This window comes from Oryx dammah, unplaced genomic scaffold (genome assembly GCF_014754425.2).
Source record: "Oryx dammah isolate SB20612 unplaced genomic scaffold, SCBI_Odam_1.1 HiC_scaffold_19, whole genome shotgun sequence".
Classification (NCBI taxonomy): domain Eukaryota; kingdom Metazoa; phylum Chordata; class Mammalia; order Artiodactyla; family Bovidae; genus Oryx; species Oryx dammah.
The window spans coordinates 33,346,128-33,363,254 of NW_024070203.1; the positions used below are offsets into that span (position 1 = coordinate 33,346,128).

Genomic DNA, 17,127 nt, shown 5'->3' on the forward strand with positions numbered 1-17,127 from the left:
CGGGCCCCGCTGGCCTGTGAATGTCAGCTTCCCCATGCCGCCTGCTGTGGCATGGCATCTCACAATCTTTGTGTCTATATCCACAATGCTGGAGCACAGCAGACTCTCAATAAGCCGGTCAGTGGATGGACTCAAGGCTCTTTAAATGGCTCTTCAACGAAGTCTCCCCTGAGGCCACAGCTAAGCAAAAGCAGTCATTCTATTCTTTAGGCCATAACCTGGTGGGTGCTCTGGGCCCACATACAGTAGGGACGAGTGGCAGAGTAGAGTGGCATGTGGCCACGAGGAAACCTCCCTATCACATGAACAATGACCCAGCCAAGGCTGGTGACTTCAACCACACCACTGTGCTCCATTCCAGCTCACAAAGTCCCCGAGGGCAGGTAGCATGACTTACATCCATCGTCTAAACTCCTGGCAGATTCTAGTCACATCACTATTTCTTAGTCAACCGAGGGCCTGAATAAGAAGGAAATGGCACCCGACTCCAGTACTCTTGCCTGGAGAATCCCATGGACAGAGGAGCCTGGTGGGCTGCAGTTCATCGGGTCGCTAAGAGTCAGACATGACTGAGTGACTTCACTTTCACTTTTCACTTTCATGCATTGGAGAAAGAAATGGCAACCCATTCCAGTGTTCTTGCCTGGAGAATCCCAGGGACGGGGAGCCTGGTAGGCTGCCGTCCATGGGGTCGCACAGAGTCGAACACAATTGAAGCGACTAAGCAGAAGCAGCAGTGCTGATATTTACATTTTTTACTTCACTGGGAAACTATAAAATACAAACACTATCTTAAATCATATCCAACAGGAACAAAGTATTTTAATCATTTGTGAACTTGATGTGGTATCTACCTAGAAGAGTTCCACTGTGATCAAAACTCTTCATCCTTAGATTCTTTATTTCCAACACTTTTGCATCTTGCACAATTTCACAGTTTCTGTGCTAGATAACTTCGATGTGATGATGTTCAGCACCAGAGCTAAAGCTAACACAGTTCTCAAAGTTTCTGTGCTAGATACTGAAAAATTATTTTAAATACAGCTTCTCTTCTAAAGGATTTTTGTCAAATCGCATTAACTTGACTCTTCTTACTCAGTATTATATTTTCAACATGGTATTTGCAAAAGATTAGACAATGTTTTTGGGTTAATCTTCTATAATAATTTAAGGAAACTGAGTATTATAATAGTAACTGCTTAAATAAGATCTAAAATGCAAAAATAAATACTATGATGAATCTACATGTAATTCATAATCCGTAATCGATGTCACTTTTTCTTAAGCAAAGTGAAATCTTAACGAGTCCATAGAGAGAAAGGGAACACAGTGGCTGACTGTGTAACCCACGCTGCCCGAGGCCACAGTGTCAAGCAGGGTCAGCCAGGCTCTGCTCTGAAGCCCTGAGTTCTGGGCAGGCTCATCCATGTCCCCAGGGCACGGTCACCTCACTATGAAAGGGATGATGGCAGACCTCACTCATGGGCTTTTCCTCTGGTTGTTCTTAGAATTAAAAGAATTCATAGCTGCAAAGGATTCAACATAGCGACCTGCATGAAGTCAGCACTGTGTTATCACAGTCAAAATAATTATGTCTCTGCTCAACATCAACATTCTCAGAGGAGGAATTTAATGATCGGGTGTTTCCAGGTGAGTGTGTGCTTTCGCTCACAGACTTAAGATTCTGCCTATTTGGCTAAATGTGTAACTTTTATGTGCTAATGTTTAGCACCAGTGCTAAAGCTCATATAGTTCTCAGAGCAGGCTACTTCCAAAACCAGGTTATGGCCTGCTAAATATCTATGTATTAGGTATATCACAGAGAAGGCAATGGCACCCCACTCCAGTACCCTTGCCTGGAAAATCCCATGGACAGAGGAGCCTGGTAGGCTGCAGTCCATGGGGTCGATACTAGTCGGACACGACTGAGCGACTTCACTTTCACTTTTCACTTTCATGCATTGGAGAAGGAAATGGCAACCCACTCCAGTGTTCTTGCCTGGAGAATCCCAGGGACGGAGGAGCCTGGTGGGCCGCCGTCTATGGGGTCGCACAGAGTCGGACACGACTGAAGCAACTTAGCAGCAGCAGCAGCGCAGGTATATCAAAACACTTATGCTGTCTGTGAACTATTTTTCAAATTTGGGGATGTTTTCATTTTTAAAAGTTCATCGAGTTACAGAATTGAGGGAATGAAAAGGACCCACCACACCCAACCATGAATATGACAGATGTTATCAAAACAAAGCAAGTTGTTGGGTCAAGATCATTCAACAACTTAACGATATTTGACTGTGAGTAGAACCCCGAGTCCATGGGATCTGGTGTCACTGGACACTGTAGCTGACAATGTTTTTCCCCTAATCTCTGTACCCAGAGACCACACAGCATAGAAAGAAATTAAGAGCATGGATTTGGGGAACACTTAGATTTGGGTTCAAGCCTCGATCCTGCTGCTGACCTCCAGGAAAGCCCCTGTATGGGTCTGAATATCATTTGTTTTATCCACAAAAAGGGGTACAGAGGGAAACATTACAAGTAATAAATAACATAATAAATCGCATAACAGAGGGACTTAACACAGGACTGGCACATCGGTCCTGTGCGTGCATCAGTGAAGGTCAAAGATTATCACTTTGTTATTACTGTCACATATATCATCCTTGTCACATATACAACGTTTGTACCAGAAGTTCTTTTCCTGTTGGCCAAACCTAAGAAATAGTCCTTGGGTCAATGACTTAACAGGTGTGTGTGAGTATGTGTGAGTGTAGGGGAGAAGGAAGAAGGGAAGTGTGTGCTTCCATCATTCGACAAAGCCAAGTCCTGGATCCCACAGTTGCTGGCGTCGCCCTCGGCTCACCTGCAGTCTTGCTGAGATACGGCCTAGATACCATCTCCAACCACAAAACCTGACTGCTGGAGTCTCCTCGTTTACCAGGTCCCATTTTGTAGAAACAGTCCCAAGGAAGTAAAGGAAGCAGGCATGGGACATGACCAAGCTTCAGATGTTCACGGGAGCAAAAAAGGGACCCCAGAAGATTCCTGCCATTCGAAGTCTACTCAGCACGAGATTTCCTACAAAAACACTTAGAAATTTGACCTTCAAACCAAAGGTCCATATCAAAATGCACAAACTGTCCTACAATCTGAAATCGATGGCTGGGAAGTGATTCAGAATGTATTTCAGGAAAAATAAAACCAGTGGAATATTCTATTAGGTCAAAAAGTCTCAGTGAAATGCATTCCACTTACCTGTGAAAACTAATGTGAGGATTATTCAGAAAGGTTTTTTATTTGTTTTGTTTAGACTTAGAACCTGCCTTTCAGGAGTAAAATGGTAGAGCTTTAATCCTTAGGTAAAAAATTCCTAAATACATCATAGAACTAGGATAATCCTTCATGAAGTCAAAAGCAAAAAAAAAAAGAAAATGGAAAAATAACTTCCTCTACCCTTAAAAATACCCTCTGCAGTACCCCACCTCTGTTCCTTCCCTTCCTCAGGCCTGACATTCTGTAGATGACCGCCCTTATTTGTCCCTACATGTTTTCCAAAATATAAAAGTGAAATAGAGTCCCAAGGGCACTGTACTTGAAAGGTTATGAGAGTTAGAGAATTTTAACCATGCCTGCCAAATCAGCAGATGGCTTGTGATTATAATTATATGCATCAATAAAACGAATAATCTTTACAAAATTTGAATTTCTACTAAAGTAAGGGATTTAGTAAGCAGATGCAACAGAATGCATTTTCTTTAACCCTTTTGGTAGACACTGGTATATTTCACACACAAAAAAGATCAAGGGCTGTATACATAATGGGTTGTGTACTCGAATCTCTGCCCCCTTTCTAGAGTAGTCATTTTGTCAGCCTCAATCTTTCCTTGATTTCATTTTCTTCATGAGCATATTTCATCCTCACCCCTTTCTCGCCCTTTAGAATAGAAATGTTAAGACTAATTCCCTACCATTGTTTGTTATTTGAAAGAAGAAAATTTAAAAGAGGTAAATACCTTCATTCTAATTCATACCAAATATACTGTAGGAACAAAAGAGCGCACACTCATGCATCTTCCTAGCTGACGGTATTCCTCAACAAATTAGGTTTTCAGTAACAAAATTTCTCATTTATTGTTTTCTTATTCTCTTTAATCTACATGCCAGGAATGAAAATACTGTTTATTCTATTTCAATAATTAACCATTTCATTTCAGTCTGCTTCTGCATAACACTAAGTCGAGACAACTAAGTTTTGTCTCATGCCAAGTGTGCATTCACTCATATAGAAACTGGACACAGGCAGGGCATGCCTGAAAAAAGGATGAGGCAAGGTTTACACAGTGGCCTTGCGTCATGCTTCCTTCATGGGAAAACTCAAAGTTTAGGAAATGAAACTGTCTTTGTTACTTTTAAATTTTGGAAAAAGTGGGGAAAGTGTACCATCTCCATTTGTAGACTTGTTTAGCAATGAAATCATGATGCCATCATTTTTCACAGAATACCAAGGGTAATTTTTTCCTCTTAGTAGCATATCAATTAATACATATTTTACTCTGACAAACCAACAGTATTTAGGAATATTTGGAGAACATAAACTGTGTCAAGTACCTCTGTTCCTTCATATTTATACTGTGTAAGTCAAATAAATTAAAATATTGTATTTTAAAAGCTATTATACTTTTGTAGTTAATACTACTTAGTATAAATAAGTCACTAATAAGACTTTGGATGCATTCACATTTTTGAGAGTACCTGTAGACACAAGGTACACAAGATCAGAAATTCTTCTTAGCAACAAAATTCTAAGTTATAATTTAAATATACAGGTCAAACCCTAGCAGTACAAGTATTTCTACAATTAAATCTGAAGAGTTAAATCAAAAAAGTAACAAATTTGTACCTGAAAGCTTATCAATTTGATACTACACTTAGAGTTCACTAGAATGAAATTTTAAAATATTTAGCAGTCAACTAGGTTCAAGTTTCTTTAGTTAATGAAATTAAATATTTTCCAAAGTCCCTGAAGAAGAAAATTTTTTTTTACCAAATCAAAGTATCAATTATAAGAAATAATCTACACATAAACCTTATGAAATAAATCCCAAAGGGACAAAACATAAAGATACTAAGTTAAAAAAAAAAATGAGGAGTAATCCTAACAGTAGATAAAGACCTTTGCTTTCATTAAGTACTTAACTTAGGGAATGAAATACGGAATTTCATTTCAAATTCTTTTCTGAAATGAAATGAAATTCAGGATTTCTGCTTATAGGAGACTGAAGTTCAAATGTAATGAAATTTTAATATACATTTAATTGCTATTAATAAAACTATGCATAAGAAGCCCATCAAATCACATATATCAATATACATTTGATATTTTTAACTTGTTTACCTTAGACTTGGTATGAGCACACCGCCACGTAAAATGGACTTTTCACAGTCTTTCAAGGAGTCTCACAAAATTGAGGGCTCTGAAAGTGAAAACATGAGAAAGAGTTCTGTACTGGTGAGGCAAGCATGAAGGGGTCTTCATGTGATGTTGTCAGGTTCCCCCACTGGTTTAAGCTTCAGGGCAAAGTTAAGGCAGGAAAAGCTTTTGAATACTTATATCACCTTACTTAATTTTAACAGAAGTTATGACAAGAGCAAGATTTATCCACCCACCCCCTATCCAACAGACCAAGAAACTGAGGCCCAGGAAAGTTAATAAATAACTCTGCAGGAACACAGATCTAGGCAGTGGAAGAACCAGGTTTCAAACATATGAACTTGGGAAGGGAGTAGAGCAGGGCCTCTGGTTTCTCTGTGTCACTCACATAGCACTCAGACAGCCTCATCTCCAGCAAACATGTCATAGTTCTTTTCCTTAGGACTGGAAATGAGCCCCCTGCACTACCCACAGCAAGCCACACCATCCTTTGAACTTATAACACTTCTCTCTCAAATCAATCTGAATAAAAGTTCAAATAACACAAAGTTTCCTTCTATCAGCAGAGATGAAGTTCCTCCCTTTTTTTTGAAGAATAAAGTTAAACAGCAGGTAGAAGCATTTTCTTCGTGTATTTTCATAGTTAGATTTTTAAAAACATCTCTTAAATTCAGGACCAATCCTGATGCAAACAAGTTTCCATAAAGCAAAAGTAATGACCCAGGCCCTCTGATCTCAATTGCAATGCAGCCCGATTTTGCTTGGAAGAGTGACAACTATATTTCTGTGGAAGCAATCCCACTCAGTTTTATCCACAGTGATGCGAGTATCACACTTGGGCCCGCTTGCCCAACCTTGTCTGCACTGAGGAGGAGAGGAGTCAGACATGTACAGCCATCCGAAAGGACTGTGTGTTTTCTGAATGTCTCATTCCTGTGTTAACATGATGAACACAAGCAACCACAGAAAAAAATAAACTATACCACATGAGATTCAAATTTAAAATGTTCAGTATAAGAAGAGAACCTCATGGATCTACAATGTCCAAAAGACTGACTGCCTAACTTGCATAACTCTGCCTTAAACTAGAATCGTTAGTGGTAATTGTAGTCACTTTCAGACCGCCTGGGCTTTCCACAATTTCTACCCCATTAAAGGCCTGGTGATGAGATGACATATTCCAAATATCTGAATTGAGTAAAATCAAAGTACCTTTTTCTTACTTGAAACTGTTACAAGACACTGTTAGATACTTTCTTCACAAAATCTATTTCCTTCTAAATTTTGGTTACTATAAAAATAATACTTAGAGTTCATAATACATAGTATATATTATATACTATCCACATATAGTCTTAAATGACTCATAAAGAAAATGAATGCTGGGAACACACTGGAAAGAGGAAAGTACTTCAAGACACAAAAAAGGTATGTGACCTCTGGGTCAGTGAGATCCCATTCTAAACTTCTATTATGAATCTCCCATGAATACTAATAGTGAGCAATCACTCTATATCCTAATATTTCCATATTCTTACATAAATAAAAATGTTTCAGGGCAAGTAATGCAAGTTTAGAAACCAGTTTCTGTGTAACACGGAGAGTTTTAATTCATGAACAGATGACATGCTATTCTAATATTAAATGACAATGTCTTCAAAAATTGAATCCTGACAATATTATGAACCCAACTATTTTAAAACATCACACTTAATAATACTTTTTAAAATGTTTTCAATGATAGTATCAGGGTTTATTAAACCATTGACAATCCACTTAGCTGACAGTCCTTAGAATAAAATACTGAATTTACCTGAATGCCGTGTAACAACGTCATTCTCTCTTGAACTAAACAGCCTCTGAGTACACACATCTAAGGCAGACAGACATTTCAGCAAGGCAGATAAGACTTTCCAGCAACTTCCTGTTGCCATATTTCTCTAAAAGGATCCTGCAATGTTAGAGCTCAATACTAACTGCATTTTTCAAGGGATACAGTACCCCCGTGCTGCTCAGTGTCAGAGAGCTTAGATTTTTCTCCCCAAGTACAGCAAGCAAATAACCACTAATCCTATTCAACATTACAAAATCACAGCAATGATTTTATTTGCAGATTCAAGAGAAGTGGAATGCACACACACACAAAAAAAGGAGCTTTCATCTCCTTGTTCTGTTGTGTTTGATTGATTGATTTTTAAGATACTGATCAAGGAAATGGTTATCTCACACATGTAAATACATTCTAGCGGATGGGACAATTTCATATTGACAAGAAACAACTTCACTGCCCCCATTCACACCCCGGTTTCCGTTCTCTCTGAAAAGCAGCAGGACTAACTAAAATCAAAGTTACCTCATGCATCTGAAAGTTTCTCAAACCTTCACACACACCTGAACAGCCGTCCCTCGCAAAAGCCCCCTTCCTCCAGCCAACAGCCTGCCTTTCCAATTCAAGTCCCCTTGCATTCTAGAGGATACTCGACTTTGAAATGTAAAAACTTTTATGAAATGGCAAAAACGAAACGAGCAGAATGGCCACAGAAGAGCTTTGATCACTGAAGCAACATTTCCAGAAGTGATAGCAAAACCCCTTCATTCTGACCTACTTGTCGAGAATCGGACTTGCCTCGCCACGGTTAGGCTAAGATTTGTTCAACTTCTCCCTGGGGTTTAATTGCCAGACTGACTTACCCGCACCTCCTGCCTTTGTTCTGCTCTCATGCTGACACCAGGGAAGCAGTGATGTAGAATAAAGCAGGGGTGGGCCAGGGTAGTCCAGTGTTTGTGTCGTTGTGTGGTGTGCAGGGACACTCTGTGATACTCTAGTGAGCTGCTAAGCTTTTTTTGTGGGCTTTGTGTCATTTACTTAACGACCAATCTCATTAGCTGCCAGGGTACAATGGGCTGATGCATTTTCTATGTACATACTCTACACAGTGACCCTCAAGGTTGCCGAAGGTCTATTTAATCAGTCAAATGCTGAATATATTTGCAGTAAATCACAAAAAAAAAAGAAAAAAAAGAGAGAGAGACTCCCGAGGTATACTGCAGTCTCACTGTTTTAAGGGTGGTTACTCGCAGGTAATAAAATGCATGCATATTTAGCCAAAACAAGGGTAGAGCAGGCATAGATGATTTATCTGGTTGGAATGGGTGACCTTAATTTAAAGGAAAAAAGAACTTTCAGCATCAAAGATATTTTCTCTGAGCAAGGACCCCAGATTTGAAATTTAATCTCTGCCTTCACTTAATCATATTAGCAGAATCCAAAAGCACTGTTCCCTTTCACAGTTTCTCCGGACCCTCGTGTCACCCCACCCCAGTTCTACCGCCCGCCCCCCCACCAGCCCGAGCAGCCTCAGGACTGGCAAAGTTGCCTTTCTGCCCTCTTTCCGTGACAAGGTAGAAACCCTTTTAACTCCTCTGAAAAATGAAATGCTGACAGCACGGTGAATGACGACAGCTGTCCATAAGTATCAGGGAGAGCTCCATTGTCCAGCCAGTCCCTGGATAAAACGAATACTTTACAGCAGAGGCTGTTCAGCTTGGCCACAGAGTGTGGGGAGAAGCGGAGGAGGTCACTGGAGATTTCACACACTAATTTAATCTGGGAAAAGGCAGGCTCTGCCTCTCCCCTGAACAGACTGGCAGCAGTCTGGGCGCCCACAGAACTATCTCCTTCTGCCTGTGCTCTATTTATTCCTTATCTCTGTTTACCAACCGCTAGGTCCCTTTCATTCACACCATGAGGCCGTTTTTCCTACTATCAGTCAGCAGCTGACACTGTGGAAGAGCCTCAAAGGCAAAAAAAAAAAAAAGGAAAAAAAAAAAAAAAAAGATCAAAACTAAACCAAAGCTGTATAAACAATGCAACAGTACAAGTAAATGCATAAACCCTGATTCTTAACCCAACCCACAGGGTGCAAACAGAACCTTTAGAGCAAATCCAACAAACCCACCACAGTGAGCTATGGCCACAGAGAAAGAATAGTCAAAAACCATTCATGAAATCACCATCCAAAATGAGGGGCTCAAATGGATGCTGATTCTGAAGCTGGTCAGGAGCATCCTTATCTCTATGGTGATCAATTCACTGTCACCCAGGACATATTTACCTCTCCCGGGAAGGTGAGCACCACACTTCTGAAGGAAAACTCGCTCCCATTAAAATGCCAGCAGATGGGAAAAAGACCCACCAATATGATTATGATTAAAGTTAAAGGGAATTCAAACACATTAACTTTTTCAATACCTCACCATGTTAGTTAAATTTAAACAGTTCAAGAAACTGAGCATCAAACCTCTATCATTTTTATATAAAGATACTAAAAGTTCCGTGCCATGCAGCCAACTGAATCTTTTTTCCATGTCCTACGTCAGCATGATTAACAGAGAAGAGATGCTGGGAAAAGACAACTTCAAGTACAACTTTTTATCTTTGAAGTCCTTTGCAGCCTGTGAGTAAAAACAGAGACTACAGCAACTGGTTTGAAGTGTAGAAAGAGGAGAAAACAAAACAAGTGTCATTTTGAACCTTGTAACTTTTGAGTAAATATGAATTCTGAATCTGAAGGATGCCTACATTAATCTTAAGGACTAAGGAAGTTTGAATATTTTGAAAAATGGGAGGATGCCAATTAATATAGGTAGTTCATTGGAATGATTCAGAATATATATGATTTAGAGAATAAATATGTATGTACTATAAGCATAGACACACACTGCTACCCATGTATATACACACACACAAAATGAGAACATGTATAATTTCTAATGTTCCCTAGATTTTAAAAAATGTGACTTACATTAAATTTCCCTGAGTTTTTCATTTTTATCATTGAAATGATTGGGAATGATTGGTTATTCTCATAAAAATCAACACCGTATTGACTCTATCACTAAGACCTTTACCAAAAAAGGGAAGACAAAATGTGGCTCATTATCTTGGATGATCAATTGGACCAGATTTCAGTTTGTGTTTTCACCTCTATGCATTATGAGCAATGAAGTCTTTACTACTTCGGATCCTTTTTTCCAAATGAATTAATGAATTAAATTTATCCTTTCACCAGCTGCTAGGCAGCAGATGGAACCATTTCTGAAGCCTTGTTGAATTCAATCCATAAAACTCATTTCCTAGGATTAGCAGTCCAAAGTTTCTTTTAATGTTTATATACCGCTTGGGATTTTGAATTGCATGATGTTAAACTTTCAATTTAACTATTCCTTTTGCATTTCATATCAAACAATTATGATCTTTTAGATTTCTATAGCAGACATGGCAGGTCACATAAGGACAGGAATTAATTTCAAGAGCAGTAAAGTCATACAAGTTACATTTTTTGATGTTTGTTCACATGGTCCTACTACCATGGAAACTATTTGCACTGTGCTTTTCTGTTAATGTAAACCTAAATAATTACATAACTAATAGCTTATGATTTTTGTTTACTTACTCATAAATACTTTAAAGCTGAAACTGAAAGATTTATTACATTATGGAAGCTTAAAGTTTTGCAATTGAATTGTAAGAGTAAGGTTGCTACATTATCTGCAAATAATTACTATATATACCCAGTTAATTTACCTAATAAGAATTTAATCCTGACCTTTTAAAATGGTAATAAGGCCAGTTATGCAGAGTATATATACATTTTATAACATCTAACTTTTTAAAGAGCATGCTACCATGGACAGCTCCGAGCATTTCCACTCTTTTCATTTGCACTTAAAATGTCTAAGTTAAGAAGAACCAAGAAACTTTAAAACTTACCGGTTGATGTTATAGCAGAATAGCAATGGCCACTCTTAAAAAAAAAAAAGACTCCTTTAACCGTAACTAAATTAGAATCTCCATAAAAGTTCCAATGTACTTTAAAAGGTTTTAAATACAACTACCTTATACTCTCCAAGGTACAGTATATCCAAATTTAAAATATAAAAAAGCTTTTAAGCTTAAAATGATGCAGCTTCTATAACATAAATACAACTAAAAAAGAGTGAATCACTCTTATGTGCAACAGTGATTTCCGCTAATTTGGCACAAGAAATCTATATTAATCTAATACTAGAGTAAGCCAAGAAGGCCACAATAATCACCAGTGAGTAATTGAATATTTAGAATAAGGAGAAAAGAGATCACGGGTAATCTTAGGTTACATGCATAAAAGTAGGATAATATGCAGATGATATTTGCAAGGGGAAAAGTTAGGGAAAGTCTAATTTCAGTTTTATTTTAGACTATGAATTTGATGATTTCCTGGTCCTTATTTACTTTTTTCCCTAACATAAAGATAGTGTACACAACTATGCTTAAGATTTGTTCATCAATTCTTTTCTCTTGAGTTTTGCAGTGCTAGTTATTACATAAGGTAAGAGTTGGTATAACTTTTCTGACAATAAGCCACTTTCATCAAGAAAAATATTGGAGAAGTTATTTTATACACTTTGCCTATTAGCTGCTTTGTTCTTTGAAATTGAAAGAGAAAAAGCTCACTATACCCCTTTAGGAGACATCTATTATTTCCACATGTATCAAAGCATGTTTAATAAATGCCTTGTTAGGATGAAAGGAACATGAGGCAAAAGACTGTTTATCAAGAAAAATTTGAAATTTTTCTCTTTTAATAATATTTCATTGAACTCATCCTTCCGCAAAATTTTGTTCAAGGTTCATATTAAGTCTGTCTCCTTTTCAGCCTTTTCTAATATCACTCTTTAACTTTCTAAAGAGTCTCCTGATATCTGCATTTATAAAAAAATGAACCATCTCATTTTTTAAGAAGGCTGCTCTGATTCAATTCTCTAAATATTTAAAGACAAGATTATAAAGACCATACATTTTAAATATCTCTGGGACTTCAGACAAACTCTTTCCCTTATGTGTAAACATGACTGGAATTTCTGACTTTCCAAAAAAATATGGAACATCTTTGATATTGGTAATTTGTTAATAAAAATAATTTATATTGTTGTGCTGACAACCCATTTACCAGCCCTCCTCCGCCTGCCCCCCGCTTCCCCAGAAAAGATTTCCTCCATCCTAGTGAGATGCCAGATTTGCAATCTCAAGGACAGTTTTTGTGATCTCAGAAATTATTTCACTTTACTTTGTTTCAGAGAAAGAAGTGTACCAAGTATCATTTCATATCAAATATTCTGTTGCAAATTTGCACATTTCAAAATATATATGAACAAAGACAATACTGATGCAGTATAAATGCAATTGCACCAAGATATTTTATTCTGAAATCCTTCTCCATGAAGATCCAAAAATCTTTTTTTTTTTGCAAAAATTTTAAAAAGAGAGACAGAAAGGGCATTTAAAATGTTGACCAAGTGTCTACCACAGCAGGAACCAGAAACCGAAGTTCCAAACAAACATCAGAAAAACCATCTACATACTTCCAAACTTCAACCTTTAGTGGTATCATTTTTTTCCCCCAGGAACAAAACTCAACATGATGACTTAAAACACAGAAACTTACTAAAATGCTGAGTGACTTAAACCTCCATGCTAGCAGTAACGCAGTTCCAAAGTTTTCAACTTACTTTTTTGTTCGCTTCGAAAACTTATATTTCTCTCCTCCCTTGTGTGCTGAACGGAAACACTAAAGCTGTTTCTTTGGAAGGTAGTTCCCATGATATGACATCCAGTGCCTTTGACTGCCGAGAGATAAGCACCTGCCTTGTGTCCCCTCTTTACGTCACACCTCCCTATTCAGACCTTCTCAATATGACTCACATTTGCACATCAACAGCCTCATGCGCATACACAGATTTTTTTTCGGCTCTGGGCCCAAAACTTTCACTTTAATTTTCATCACATGATTGCCGTGGCATATGTCCTTCCAAACCTCCCATATATCAGTCATCATGCAAATGAGATGGAGTATCACTCCTCGGCAGCAGATGGCCAGGGATGATAACAATGGCTCAACAGAGGAGATTCAATGTCCCTGACTTTATCGCCACGGCAACAACAACCTAAAATATATGTAATGGAAGTGGTGCTTATTAATTTTGCAGGCTCGAGTGTTCTGATTTTGTGAGTGAATGGGCTGAGTTGAAAAGGGGGCTGTGTCCTCCTGCCTCCAGAAGACTATCTATAAAAGCCAGGGACCTGGAAATTATTTTCAGTGACTAAGAAGGCAACAGCCTAGCAATTATTTGAGTAATTAGGTGTAATTCCTCCCTGTAGGCCTTGTACCCTCCTGCGCTTGCTTCACAGAAGCTCACGAATTAGACAGGCACAGATACTGAAAAGAAAGTGCCTCAAGATACAGGGGGAGAGCGTGCGGGAGCCCTGTCACTTGGCCTCCACCAGGCTTGGTAAACACAAGCCCCGAGCTATAAGTAAATAGAGGCCCCACTTCACAAACACAGACCAATTAAAATGACAAAGGCAACCACACTTCTGGGTGGAGCTTAGGGGAGCTGGATGCTGCCAGGAATGAATGGTCTTGGGTTCCCAGCCTGGTGCCCCCACCCTTGCAATTCCACCCCTGCCTCTCACACCGGGTTTCGATCCCTCAGCAGGTCGTGTCCAGCTCTTCAGGGAATTTTTCATGTGCCTGCTTTCATCCGGACTCCTAGCAGGTCCTCAATCTGCTTCTCACTCCTAACCATATCAAAGAAATGAAATCATGGGGGAAAAAAAAAAACAATAGATCCTTCAAACTGTGCAGCAAGCCCTTTTATCTCGGAAAAGGACAACCCCCAGACTGCCAAGATGAGTGGGAGTTTTTGGGAAACGGGACAAAAAATCGGCAGGGACAATCTTGCCTCCAATTACTTACCTGGAGACTATTTTTTTTTAATTAATTTATTTTTTATTTTACTTTACAATTCTGTATTGGTTTTGCCATACATTGACATGAATTCACCACGGATGTTAAAACACCTTTGGTCATATTTTTCAACAAACTAGTAACAGAATGAAGATCTTGCTTCTCATTTGTTTGTAGGGTTGAACCACATGGCAACATCTTAAAGTTTGAGATGATTTATTTTTCAAAGAATAAGCCACCATGGCAGTAGCATCTTAGAGCAAACTAGAATCTGTGTCCATAATAGAAAAAAAAAGGCATTGATTGATAAGAGTTTATTGTCATAAAAAAAAGGACAACTGTATAAATTATTTTAAGAATTGAAAACTTTTCCCATCCTTTCAACACTGAACAAACCTCAACAGCCACTGCACCAGGCTCTCTGAACAGAGGACGCTATGATATGAGATGAAGGACCCAGGCTTCTCCTCTAGCAGGCCTCAAGGAATGGCTGGAGACCCTCTGCCCCCACCATCCTGTGTCTCGGTTTTCTGAGAGGGACCACTCTCTTCCCTGTCTGCAGACTTCCTTCTAGCCAGATGCCCTCCAAGGACCTAGAGGCCAGGCCCAGGATAGAACCCATCCAGCCTCTAAGTCTCTGTTCACCAAAACAAGCAGCCCCACTCTTTGCTTGGGCAGGGACAATATTAAACACTTTCTGACCTGACTTTTTGCTTCCTTTGTGGCTCAGCTGATAAACAATCCGCCTGCAATGTGGGAGACCTGGGTTTGATCCCCTATAGAAGGGAAAGTCTACCCACTCCAGTATTCTGTCCTGGAGAATTCCATGGACTGCATAGTCCACGGGTCGCAAAGAGTCAGACACGACTGAACAACTTTCACCTCACTTCACAGTTCTGTTTCCTATGAGGGGAGGGATGGTTTACACTTAGACTCACTGTCGATCCTAGCATGTGGTCTATCAACTTATTCACGTTTTGCAACACTTTGGCATGTAAGTAATCTAAGTGCCTAGTGCAAAGTTTCATTGTGATATTTAAAGTCCTCCACTAAAGGGCTTCCCAGGTGGCACCCCACTCCTGTACTCTTGCCTGGAAAATCCCATGGACGGAGGAGCCTGGTGGGCTGCAGTCCATGAGGTTGCTGGGAGTCGGACATGACTGAGCGACTTCATTTTCACTTTTCACTTTCATGTATTGGAGAAGGAAATGGCAACCCACTCCAGTGTTCTTGCCTGGAGAATCCCAGGGACGAGAGAGCCTGTTGGGCTGCCGTCTATGGGGTCGCACAGAGTCAGACACAACTGAAGCGACTTAGCAGCAGCAGCAGCAGCAGCAGGTGGCTCAGCAGTAAAGAATCTGCCTGCAATGCAGGAGCCTCAGGAGATGCAGGTTTGTTCCCTGGGTGGGGAAGATGCCCTGGAGGATAGCATGGTAACCCACTCCAGTATTCTTGCCTGGAGAATCCCACATGCCATGGACAGAGGAGCCTGGTGGGCTCAGTCCTTAGGTTCTCAAAGAGTCAGATGTGACTGAAGTGACCGAGTGCTTGCATACACACACAGACTCCAATAGAACTCATAATGGTTTCGTGTTATCAATATATTTCAGAAGATACCTTAAAAAAATTAAAGCTAATACTCCAATGCAAATCAGGAGCCAAGGACATGCAATCTGAGAATACCCAACTTGGGAATGGACAGTACTTTGACTCTGCCTTGTGAAATGAGTCCCTTTCCTGAGCTCTGAGCCATTCCACTAGTGAACCCACACAAGATGCAAATGTTGCCAGGGTAAACATGGATTTCTAGCTGGTAGATCAGACACTTGATTAATTTCAGTGACTTGATTGATATTATTGACAATGAAATAAAAAGTCACCTACTATTGACAAATTATAAAAGAACAGCTTTACTGAAATATAAAGGACACACCAAATTAGCCACCTGTTTAAATTATGCAATTTAATGTTCAGTGTGTTCATAGTCATGCAACCATTACCACAATTTCTAAGCATCTTCATCACCCTCCAAAGAAATGCCATAACCACTAGCAGTCAGTCTCCATCCACCCCCTAGAGCCCCCCGCAGCTGACTCCCTTCTTCAGGCCCATATAACTCCTAATCTACTTCCTGTCACTATGAATTTGCCTATTTTGAACATTTCATAATAATTGTACAATATCTTGTCCTTTGTTACCAGCTTCTTTCACGTGGTATATTTTCAAGATTCACCCATGTTGTGGCATGTATGACAACATTATTTTGCACTACTGAATGATATTTCACTGTTTGGATATATTTTTGGCTGCACTGCGTGACATGTAGGGTCTTAGTTCTCTGACCTGAGGTGAAACCTATGCCCCCTGCACTGGAAGGGCTATGTCTTAACCACTGGACCACCAGAGAAGCCCCTGGAGACACACCCTATTTTACTTATCCCTTCACCAGCCACTGGACATCTATGAATAGTGCTGCTGTGAATATTCATATGCAAGTTTCTGCGTGTAGGGTATGCTTTCCTTTCTCATGGGTGTATTCTGCAGAGTGGAATTAACTAGGTCACTTGGTAACCCTACCTTCTGGATTGTTTTCCAAAGCAGCTGCACCATTTCACATTCCCGTTGGCAGTACATGATAGTTCTAATTTCCCCACATCTTCACCAGCACTTGTTATTATTTTTTTATCATGGCCATTCTGGGTCATGTGGGTGTTACTAATGGTTTTGATTTATGTTTCTTTAATGACTAAGGGTATTGAGAATCTTTTCATGTGCTTAATTGGTTATTTGATATCATTTATTGGAGAACAGATCTTTTGCCCATTTTTACACTGGGTTTGTATTTTTATTATTGAGTTGTAGGAATTCTTTATATATAAGTCCCTTATCAGATATATAATTTGCAAA

General features: G+C 39.4%; 1 protein-coding gene across 4 annotated transcripts in view; it reads right to left on the reverse strand.

The window, feature by feature from the left end:
- ST18 (ST18 C2H2C-type zinc finger transcription factor) overlaps positions 1-13,299 on the reverse strand; it is a 123,612-nt gene extending 110,313 nt beyond the window's left edge. For 3 of the 4 annotated variants that reach the window (XM_040261210.1, XM_040261207.1, XM_040261208.1), the window contains exons 1-2: positions 12,983-13,204; positions 5,396-5,474 (exon numbers count right to left, since the gene is read on the reverse strand). The gene's annotated coding sequence lies outside the window, so the exon portion shown is untranslated. Of the gene's footprint in view, positions 1-5,395; positions 5,475-12,982 lie in introns of all 4 variants that reach the window. The other variant, XM_040261211.1, reaches the window with a different exon arrangement.
- Positions 13,300-17,127: the final 3,828 nt, after the last annotated feature.